Source organism: Lepisma saccharinum, chromosome 20 (assembly GCF_977018435.1).
Source record: "Lepisma saccharinum chromosome 20, izLepSacc3.1, whole genome shotgun sequence".
Lineage (NCBI taxonomy): Eukaryota > Metazoa > Arthropoda > Insecta > Zygentoma > Lepismatidae > Lepisma > Lepisma saccharinum.
This window is the reverse complement of record NC_139248.1, coordinates 16,350,515-16,361,925: the sequence shown is the minus strand read 5'-3', so window position 1 is coordinate 16,361,925 and position 11,411 is coordinate 16,350,515. Positions and strand designations below refer to the sequence as shown.

Sequence of the window (11,411 nt, the reverse complement as noted above, 5' to 3'; positions counted from 1 at the left end):
TTCTCCTCATGGCGACAAGAGCAGCCCATAATGACCCGACGTAGGTGCCAAAAGGTGGGGGGGCGAGGACAGTTTACATTTTCTTGGTAGACAATGCTTAGCATTAAGAGGCCATAGTGGGGAGCAGTGGCGGCGATTGGGTTCCAAAACTAGGGAGGCAAGGTGCAAAAAGTGTGGGGGAGGGCAAAGAAGTTTACTTTCCCTTGGTACATCGGGACTGGGCGTACAGTTTAAAATGGGATCAGGACCACTATGTGCCTCCACCGGATATCGAACCCGGGACCCCTTGATTACAAGGCGACGACCCTTGACAATGAGATCTAAACGCCAGCAAATGAATGTTTGATTTTTCTGGGTGGCTGGCTTCTTTGTTTATGTTAGTTGGCGCTATGTGTCAGTACCTTTTGATGAATTTGACTTTTTTCCTTGCAGAAGAGTTGGATCAAAGGATGTAAACCCCTTGCATGGGTACACACTAGGATACAGGCCAAAGAGATGTCGCAAAGCTTCAACAGTGGCGCCACTTGAAGCGTGGTGGTGGAATCCAAACTATCATTCACACTATCGGTAAGTTGTCATTGCTTTGTTTTTAGTTTAACTTTTGTCCCTATATGTTACTTTTGTAATATTACCTTAGCTATTAACCAGCAAAAGGGTGTTGTCGTGTTTTAACCTTTTTGCCCTTACACGTAATTTTCTCCCTAAGCGGGTCTTGTCGATTGATTGATTTGTGTTTATTTTACTTCGCTCTTCTGCCACTTTTGGATAATCGCGATGATGAGGATGATATGATTAAATTGATGATGGGGCACTCACAAAGAACACCCATGAACAAGCCGGAATTCGAACCCGGGACCTCTGGCGTTGTGGCTATGCTAACCACGAGTGGGATCGACTGATTAGAAATTGACATCTTTCATTTCAAAATTTCGAAAAATAAAAAAGGCCTTAGATATAGTTTTGAGTTTAAGTAGAGGAAGATGATCAAAACTTCACGTTTAGTATTCTACCACTTAATTCAAAGAACAGATGTTTATATTGTTTAAAAAAATAAGAAAAAAAATGTGATACGACACACGAGGTAAACTTACAACTATAATGTCTCCGACTCCATGGGGATTGGGGGGAGGCTCGAGCCCCCCCCCCCCCCCCCCAATGTAAACGATGTGGGGGCAGAGCCCCCCAAATAATTTTCCTTAAGAGGATCTAATATATTATTTTGCTTCTCTTGTAAAGTTTACACTGAATTGTGCCACATGAACTTAACTTTAAATACACATTTGAAATGTTCTAGACCATCAACTTTGGGGGGCTGAGACCGCTAAACCATCAACTTTGGGGGGGGGCTATAACCGGAGGCAGCAAAACACATGACTTATATATACTTATATATAATTATTATTTACTATTATACATATATTAATCAGACACACAATTAATTTAGCCAACGACTTGCTAAAGACTGTTTGGGAATCCCCCAAAAGAATGCAAATACTTAGGAATATTTTTGATGTGAATGAGAAGACTGCCCATACTGGACTGCGACCACTTTGCCCTCGTCGGTGGACGTTGGTAGCCTCCAGTAATCTAATCTGTGCTCCAGTATGCAACAGATCTTAAGGAACTATGAAAACCTTCTCAATTTTTTTTGAGAAATTTTCTGAAGAAGATTCTACTGACACAGCATTGAAATGTGCTGGATACCTGGAGAGAATGCTTCACTTCAAGACATTTTTCTTTCTCTCCCTCTACTGCCATGTGATGGGTCCAATAGAAGAGATAAACTGTAAAATTCAGTTTCTACGCATTGGTGCTACAGAAGTGGAATCAAAACTAAAATACTTGACTGACATCTTTCAAGAAAAGCGAATGGGTTTTGAGCAGTTCTGGCAGAAATGCACAGAGGGCAAACCCAGCCTCGTTGATGAGCCAGAATTGCTCCGGCAATGTCACGTCCCTAAGAGACTTGAAAATCCTGATGCTGCCAAACATCACACGTTCTACACTCCAAAATAGCATTATAAATCAATATACACTGACGTCTGTGACACAGCAAAATCATGTGTTAAACAAGGACATGAATCTACAGGACTACAAAAAGTAACAGCCGTAGAGAAAGAATGCATCTCAGCTGTGAACAGTTGCACAACAAACTTTCAGCAAATGCGAGAATTCTTTCGCCAAGATTTGGATGCCGATAGGCTCTCCTTACACATGTCCATGCTTGGTGATATCGCCAAACAGAAGAAAGTGGTTCTAACTACCACGCGTGACACAAGGAAGTTTCTTTTGGAACACAACACCCTCCAGGAGCTTCTGCCTGAAGTTGCTAAATTCATGATGGTCCTCCGCACTGTGCCAGTGACGACAGCCACAGCCGAAAGGTCATTCAGTGCTATTCGCCGACTAAATACATATTTGAGATCTACAATGGGGCAGAAGAGACTAAGCAGCTTAGCGGTACTCCACATACATCAAACTCTGCTTGATAATTTGGACCTGAGACCGCTCGTTAATGAGTTCATAAAGAAATAACCCAGTGCATAGAACAACTTTTGCTTTATTTTTAAATCATGTTCATATGTATTTGTTGTGTATGTCACTTTATATCTTAGTGTACATGCTATTTGTTTTATTATTGCAAAATTAAATTTAAAAAAGTAAAATATTGTAGCAAAAACAAAAAAGTAAAACTATTTTCCTGCGATTTGTGTTAGCAATTATGTAAATAATTAAATAAAACTTAAATATTGTAAATATTCGTTATTTTGTGGGTACGTCAACACTAAGGTTATTTTCAACCCGTCACATGTCTGTTGCGGACATTAAAACACACCCATACCCATACCCTCGAATACGAGACCTCTGGATCAAAGCGAGTTGAGTCGACCACCCAACACGCTCGGCTACCGAGGCGGCATAAAACTGTCAGGTTGGTCTCGTAATGTACATTAAATACATACTTTTCAATAAAAATGATAATGATATAAAAAAATGAGCAGACTCAAAAGACATAGAGAGACTTTGAAACATTTTCTAAACGTTTTTCACGTTACATTTCATTTGCATGAGGAATATAATAGGTGCTTAAAAACTCTAAAAACTCCTATACGAAGACGTAATTTTTATTTTTTAAAAAAAGAGGAAGTGAGTCATTCATTCATTTATTTCAGTGATCAGAGCCCCCCAATAATTTTGACAAGTCGGCGCCCCTGATGTCTCCTAAACTTTCAGAAACTTTTCTTTAGCGAAGTGAATAAGAGTCATGAACCAAATAGAACGACTACGAATTTCAGTATGTTTACGATAGAATATGTAAAAGGTAAAGAAAAACAGTTGTGCAGCATAAACACTCACCTGTTGAGTTAGTTCATTTTAAAGTTCACTTTACGCACAGAAAGGCTGATTGTGATTGGGTCTATTTCTTATAAAGTGGGATCCGAACCACTATGTGCCTCTGCCGTATATCGAATCCGCGACACCTTGAATAAAAAGGCGACGAAGTTACCACTACACCATCAGGACACTGACGTACACGCAGGACTTTTTTTTCAGGAGGGGCTGGAATTATGAAGGTGGATAGTGCACTCACCTCAGTTAGTACTCCGGCAACTTGTTTCTTTATACAGCATATTTGCAGAAGATAAAATTAAAACTACAAGTGTATCAATATACCCCTTACTACTAACTTCGTGGTCCGTACGTAGCTTGTTTCTAGGGGGACGGTATACACAATAACATAGTTTATACATTTCGAACTTTCCACTCTCAAAAATAGCATTCGGGGGTCATTTTAGGAGAGGGGGTAAATTTACCACTCTTTTTTTTTCGAGTTCTTCACTGCTTTTATTTGAAAATGTTGATTTTCTCAAAAATTTCGGAAGGGGTTATAGTCCCATCAGCCCCCTCTGCGAAAGTCAATTCATCGGGAAGCCTCACTCATCTGTTGTGAATGGATTCACAATAAAATAATAATTTACTATTAATAATTTGTATTTGATTAGCGAAATCATGGGAATCAAATAAATAATCTGAAATTTGAGCTACAAGAATAAAATTCGAGTGAAAAGTAGGCCTCCCCGATGGGGCAGTGGTAGCGTCGTCGCCTTGTAATCAAGGGGTCCCGGGTTCGATACCCGGTGGAAGTACACATTGGTTCGGATCCCACTTTAAACTGTAGGTCCAGTCCCGATTAGCCTTACTGTGCATAAAGTGGACTTCAAACACCAAATCAATCAATCAGTGGAGTGAAAAGCATACTGAATAGCCCAGTAGCGTAACTAACAAGCTCTGCACCCCCCTCCGTAACTTACAGTTGTGCCCTCCTATCCTTTTTGTTAAAAAAAAACCTTTATTTTCTAAAATATTAAATCACTTCTGCATTTATATTAGGTATTTACAAATATGAAAATACATGTATGTAATTTGAATCTATTTAAAAACTGGTACGAAAGGTTTCAAAAGACAAACTAAAAAATTGTGTTACAATTACAAATGAAAATGCACTTTTACTACAAAAATTACGATATTGTTAAATGTCCATTATAACAGTCCTCTGTGTTTATTGATGGAAGCAAATTCTTGTGGTAGTTTCGTCAAGTCCAGTTTTCGAGCACGATCGCTTTCAATGCTTAGCAGCGTTCTTCTTATGATTTCAGTTGATTCTACATTCGGAAATAAAACAATTTCTGTAGCTATGTATCTTGTTCATATTTCTCCGAGAAATTTGTAGCAGACTCCCCTACAACAACTACAAAACAGTGGCGACTCGTGGAATTTTTGGGGTGGAGGAAGTTATGGCAAACAGACCGAGGAAAGTTTTCGGAAATGCGTTCAATTACAAAGTGACATGTATCGCCTATACTTGGATTAGCCATTGGATTTGTAATGTTAGTTGCAGGCCCTCCCTGCCTGTCATGTGTGGATTAAGAACAGCTTTGCCAATACCAACCTCCTGATAAGAAAAGGCGCTGTTTCAAGTCATAAATTACGCTAAATGTGATAAAATTATGCTAGGGTTTATTATTATTATACAATTATTATTAATTTAATATTATCACTTTCTGATGACTGTAGTAGTTTTAAGTTCAATTTTATTTTGCTATTTTGGAGTTGCGAACTGCCTTATTGATTAATTTATTGTAGTTAAGCAACGTTAGGAATTTCGACCATTCAAAAGAAAAAGAATGGGTTAGCATAGTGCTTGAAAAAGTTGAAGAAATGGTAACGGCGTCCATTTGTTTTATTTGTGACCTCCAACTTTCTACCGATTTCCTTTTATGAAATGCTCCTCCCTTGTTAAATCGGGGAGGATAAAAAAAATGAAAACAAGATGATGATCAGGGTCTGAAAAAGCTTGTCCCTTGATCGGCATACTTCCTTTTGTTTGAAACAAGTCCGCTAGAGAAGTACAATACAAGATCTGGAGATTTTCTTAAAAATAAATATTTCCTCAAGATATCTTCATTAGAATTCAATTTATCTGTTTCCCAAGGACGCCCGTTTTTGAGATGATGCAGGATTTTGCATTATGCCAAATACAGAGTGCTAGGTGGCAACGAAGTTCAAATTTTTCTAGGTTTAGAACAATTATGTTAGAGTTGGCATCACTGTTGAGGAACCCAAGGGATCTTCCTCGCGGACCGCATAACTGGGCAACCTCCCGCATACCCCTGACCTTCCTTGCACTGCCCCTCACCCATCTGCTTGTAGGATGACGAGAAAGGTTCCTCAGCGGAAGGCAAAGACGGCCGTCTTCACGTCTTTGGGCAACAGATCGAGTGGGTGATAGCTAGCCCATTGACTCTTGACAGTCGAGTAGCGAACCTTGATTGCGCTCAAAATTTTATAACGCTCATTAAGCTCTTAAAAAGTAGAAAACTGGAAATAAGTATAAATGAAACTGTAGGAAGTTCCTCACTTCCTACATGGAGGAATCGCCACTGCTACAAAATCAACTTAACAACAGCACCACCAAACCTTGCTTAAACGTGGGCGGTAAGTAGGGAACGGAGGGGTGAAAACGTATCCAGCACATTTCCTTGCCTGTCGTCTACCCTTCGGCGACGTAAGCTATGACTATTCAGCTAATGAAGGTTTTCTTCTAACTTGCAAATTCACTTTCTACTTTTCTAGTGATTAACATTTTCTGTTTGCAGTTTTAGGGCCATAAAAATAAAATGTGTTCGGTTGAAAATATATTTTAACGCCTAAAGGAAAACTTTTGTGAACTATCGGTCTTTTTTAATTTTTCATTCTTACTGCGCCCCCGAAGCTCGTGCGCCGCAGGGGTTGCGGCAGTGGCGGCTCGTGGTCTGACTTTATGGGTGTGCACTTCAGACTCGTGTCCAGAAGAAGTGTTATTTAACCCCTCTCAAATACTTGCACCCGTTTTTGGGTACATTATGATGCTAAATGTATTGGCAACCCAAGTTATGACCACTTTTTACTGAAAATGAGGCTATGGAAGAGTTTTATTTCATGAAAAATATTAATATATGTAAATTGGAAATACTTCGGTGAATTTTCCGTCGATCACGAGAAGAGCGATATTATTGGGTATAGATAATTCAACATTCGAAAACCTGACAAAATCACTATAAACATAGAAATATCGATCTGTAGGTATTAAATAAACATATACCTACAATAAACGTGTTCTTGAACAGTATTAAAGTATTTTTAAATTACGGCTATTATTTTTCGTCATTAAAACCGTAAATATATAACATGATTATGATTTATTTTGGAGGAAGGTGGGAAGTAGGAGGATCAGGGTAGAAAGTAGAGGGTGCCAAAATTCTACCTCGCCCGGATGAAAATTTTATCTCGAGCCACTCCTGTAAACAAGGTAGCAGATCCAACGACCACATGCACAAAATCAGTTGTAATCTATCTAGCAGTGTTTACTTCTAATGACCGACAGAAGCAAGCGAAATCAAGACAATAATAAATATTAAGGACAATAACAGTACTCACTCAGTCCACTCCACACTGCCCCCTTCGTAGTTCAAACTTTTCCTTTCTCTTCCACCGTATCCGTATTATTACTGCAGTCGCTACACGCTTTGTAGCTAACTTCCCTCCAAAAATTCATCAACGTTAAATATTACGTCTCTACTTTCGCTATGTACAGTTTTTCCTTTCATTATGAAAGTAAACACTTTCCACTGAAACAGGAAGGAGCTTTTGAGAGTGGAAAAATTTAGCAACGCACGAGCAGGCACAGCTGACCGATCCACGATTCCCCTTCGCGGGTTGATATGATAATTCGACTACAGCGGCACAAGGGCAGTTTATTTTGACAAGCTACACTAAGCAAAGACAATGCAAGACATTGTTTAAAGCACGCGTTTCGCTTTCAGTTGCCCCCCCCCCCCCATTCCGTCTTCCATTCTTTCTTTCCCTTTCATGCTGGGGACAGTGTGGGCGAAGATACCATAAAAATTCCCTTTTCAAAAAACAAAAAAAATATCCCTCGATTTACGACGATCTGTGGGTTGCCTCTACTCCGCTACACGATCTCAAATGGAACGGGATTGCAACACTGCTGTATCGTGAACACAACGCTAGCAGTGTGCGTGAAGCCCATAATACCGCGATCTAGAGGAGTGAATCTCTTCTCTTTTCTTGCGTGCTGCAAACAGCGGCAAACGAGCACAGGGCGACTTGTGTTCCGAGCGAACGTATCTCAGCGGCAGGCGCTGGTAATGCGAACCCGATGGGGCGATTGGGCTTCGGAACGTCTGATATTTTGAAGGAGATAGTGTCCAGTGAATAAGCATAACAAAAATTAATTGCATTGCAGATTTATTTGGGTGTGCACGTGCGAATATGCGAATAGTCAGAAGCCAATACTGGGTTGCGGGGTGTTATTTACGCCGAATACTACCCGAAGAAAGTTTCCCGTATGACTCCCAATGGATATCGCGTGATCTATTGATATACCTACATTGTAGTGTGCGTCGTAATCTACTCATAAATTCAGCACTAACTCTTCTTTTTCAGTGTAATTGCATCATGCGTATTGTTTTTTAGGTTTCTCTTATCAGGATAGAGATGTGAAAGCGATAACCATCTGTATAACCGGAACAATAACGAACAAAGACTTAAGTTCGCGTGACCTTCGTATTCTATTGTTAGAGCAACACTTGCTCAAGTGAAGTTTTAAAAGATAAATGATTTTACGCAACCGTACTGTGTAGTGAGCCAGGAAAGGCTGCGAATGTAGTTGGACACTGGTCGGAAACACTAGCGTCCCCAAGATTTTTTTCGGAAGGGAAAGTGGATATACCTGATTTCAAGGTAGAGATGAGATAAACTATTAGCTATTTTGCAATTTCGCTTTATTAACCTTCATTATAAAAGTTGTTCAAAGACAAAAATTGTTGTCGGAGGTAATTTTAAGGGGAGTTTGCATTTACCACTCTGTTTTTTTTTTTTCTGAACTCTATACTGCATTCATTTGAAAATTTGATTTTCTCAAAATTTCGGGACACACTTTAACCCCATCAGCTCCCCATTGCGTACGCCAGTGGCGACAAATGGATATTGTTCGGAATATCATTCAACATATTGTTGAACGGTATCCTCAGCGTGTGTAAATACGTTATCTTGTGGAACATCGTGCACATTTCTTTTCGGCAACTGTAGGCCGTTTTCTGAATGACTTGTGGGCTGGGATAATTTGCGACTTCTTATTTTTATCATGGAACGACGGGGTAGGGCAATATTCTGTGGAAAAGGACAAAAAAAGACGACTTATTGCATACGACTGACTGCACTTAACGACTTTTAGTTTCAACTTCCACCTGCAATGCCTGGCCTTGGGGAAAAGAGGTAAGTTAACTTCTCAGCTTTACTTTCAGCATTAAATTTGGCTAATTTTTGTTTCTTCATGAGTCAATGCGACAAAAGTGAGAAATAGTGTTGGGGGCAGGTGACACCGGCTAATTTTTAATGCCTTGGTAAATGTGCGATAACGCCCGGAAACCTTTCACTCGTAGCCCCAAAAACCATCCACGGATAGCCCCACAAACCATTCACACAAGGTTAGGTTAGGCCTGTTAGGTTAGGTTCCATTAGCACTCAATTCACCCCTAAATTCATCGAAAAAAGAAGGCGCGGCGAACATAGTTAAAAATACGTCCGAACTATTGCAAACGACAAAATCGCCACTTCAAACGGCTGTAGAGTCGTAAATACTTCTTTCCGCGCTCCAATGTTTTTTTATTCAGAAATAGGATCACATAACCTTCATAATGAAAGAAAAAAAAATTCAAAATTCGAGGGTGTAGAATAGGGTACCCGACCCTATTGTTCTAAAGAGTAAAACTAGGGTTCGAAATCATTCAAGATTGGTTGGAGGGGGGATGACCTAGTTACACACACACACACACACACACACACACACACACACACACACACGAATTATTATATAGGGCCTCCCCGATGGCGCAGTGGTAACGTCTTCGCCTTGTAATCAAGGGGTCCCGGGTTCGATACCCGGTGGAGGCACAAGTGGTTCGGATCCCACTTTAAACTGTAGGTCCAGTCCCGATTAGCCTTACTGTGCATAAAGTGGACTTAAAATAACAAATCAAATCAAATTATTATATGATATACATATTATGTTATTACATATACATATAAGTAAATTAATAAATGTTTCAACATATAATATTAAATATATATAAAGATAGTCACTTATCTAGTATTTGTTCGCATATAACACCTTTACCAGTTGGTTAAAAATGTCAATATATTACAAAATAGTTGAAATGGTTTCATGGAGTATAAGTTTTGTGTAATTTTTACTTTCTATTAATAATAGATTAATAGTAGATCAATAAGATTTCATGTTTATACATATTTGTCTCGAATGTTGTTTTAATTTGATTGCGTAAATCTGTTGTGTGTCTCTTGAAAGAAAAATATTTCCTTAACAAAAATTTCTGTTCTGAATTTTTTGGGCTCGTGCGACGAATCAAAGTACCATTGATGATTGGGAGACAATCGAATGTGAACATAATGATTCAGTTTTGTGATTCGGATTGTTCAGAAAACAATATTTAATGTAAAGTTTATTTTTGAAGTCCACTTTATGCACAAATAGGCTAATCGGAACTGGACTTACAGTATAAAGTGGGATCCGAACCACTATGCGCCTCCAGGTTATTGTACTCGGGATCCTTTGATTACAAGGGGTGTAATATGAGGCAATTATAATCAGATAGGCCGTTCAGTGGCGCCTCTACTGTGAAGAAGCAAAACTGATTCAGATAAATCAATAAGTTAGGTCTGAATAATCAACACTGCTAGTAAACAAACTTCTTTATGAATTACGGAAATAATTCATTTAAAGGATAATATATTTTAATTAGCAAGTTATTAGAATATTTAAAACTTTAGCAATATTCCCCTGATCAACATTGTAAGTACCCAAAAGCTTCCGAGACCCAGACTGGTGGAAAGGTTGTCAAGTATTATAGGTCTAGGTTGCTTTCATTCCAACTTGTTTCACGTGATACCGTATATATTATTCCAAAGCAATTTTTATCACAATAAATTCCAGACATTTGTCAATTTTAAGCCGCAAAAAATCAGGCTGATGATCAAATAGCAGCTATCGTATTATTATGCTAACTTTCTATGAGTATCTATCATTTATGGTCTGAAATACGCAACACTATCACCTTATCATTAATCCAAGTTGCGCGTCTTACATCATTGCTGCTCTGATACTAAATATCTGTGTTTGTGTATCGATTGTCAAGTGTTCAACGAAAATAACAACCGTTCAGATGCTCATAACTTCACATATTTTACACAAGTTTGGAAATTTGAAGGATAAGTAAGTTCTAATAATTGATGGACGTAATTATCTATTGGTTACAGAGTGCATTGTGTGAAAGCCAATATTTTCACATAATTTGATTTGTGAATGTTTGTACACAAAGATATTCCTAGTTCTTCAGCCATTTTGATTTTGTTGTGTGGTCGATGTTAAGAAGTATTGCATGAGAGAAGGTGTTGAGTATGGATTCCACGGCCAAAATTGATGCACTTAAAGACCAAGTTACTGTTTGGAATTACATCCAGAACAGTCAAAAAGAACAACGTCCATCGAACACATTTAATACAAGTAATCTTGTGAACTACCTTGGATGGAGATCTCAAAGTGAGAGCCTTCAAAGCTACGCCAATATGCAAGATCAAAATCAGTTTCCTGTTTGTAATACTAATGAAAGAAAGCAGGCATCATTTATGCAGTCAGCAAGAGATTCTTCATCAGAGAGTACAGGCAATGCAAAAAAACCTGAAGTATCCAATGAAACTGTAGTAAAATTGTTGAAATTGGTTGATGGCTTAAATAAAGATAACCAGCAGCTCCAGGTAAGAGGTGAAGATGA

At 38.8% G+C, this 11,411-nt stretch overlaps 1 protein-coding gene across 2 annotated transcripts in view; it reads left to right on the top strand.

The window, feature by feature from the left end:
• The first annotated feature begins 432 nt into the window (after positions 1-432).
• LOC146003744 (uncharacterized) overlaps positions 433-11,411 on the top strand; it is a 137,390-nt gene continuing 126,411 nt past the window's right edge. Inside the window, exon 1 of one of the 2 annotated variants that reach the window (XM_083142144.1) lies at positions 433-567. The gene's annotated coding sequence lies outside the window, so the exon portion shown is untranslated. The remainder of the gene's footprint in view (positions 568-11,411) is intronic. The other variant, XM_083142143.1, reaches the window with a different exon arrangement.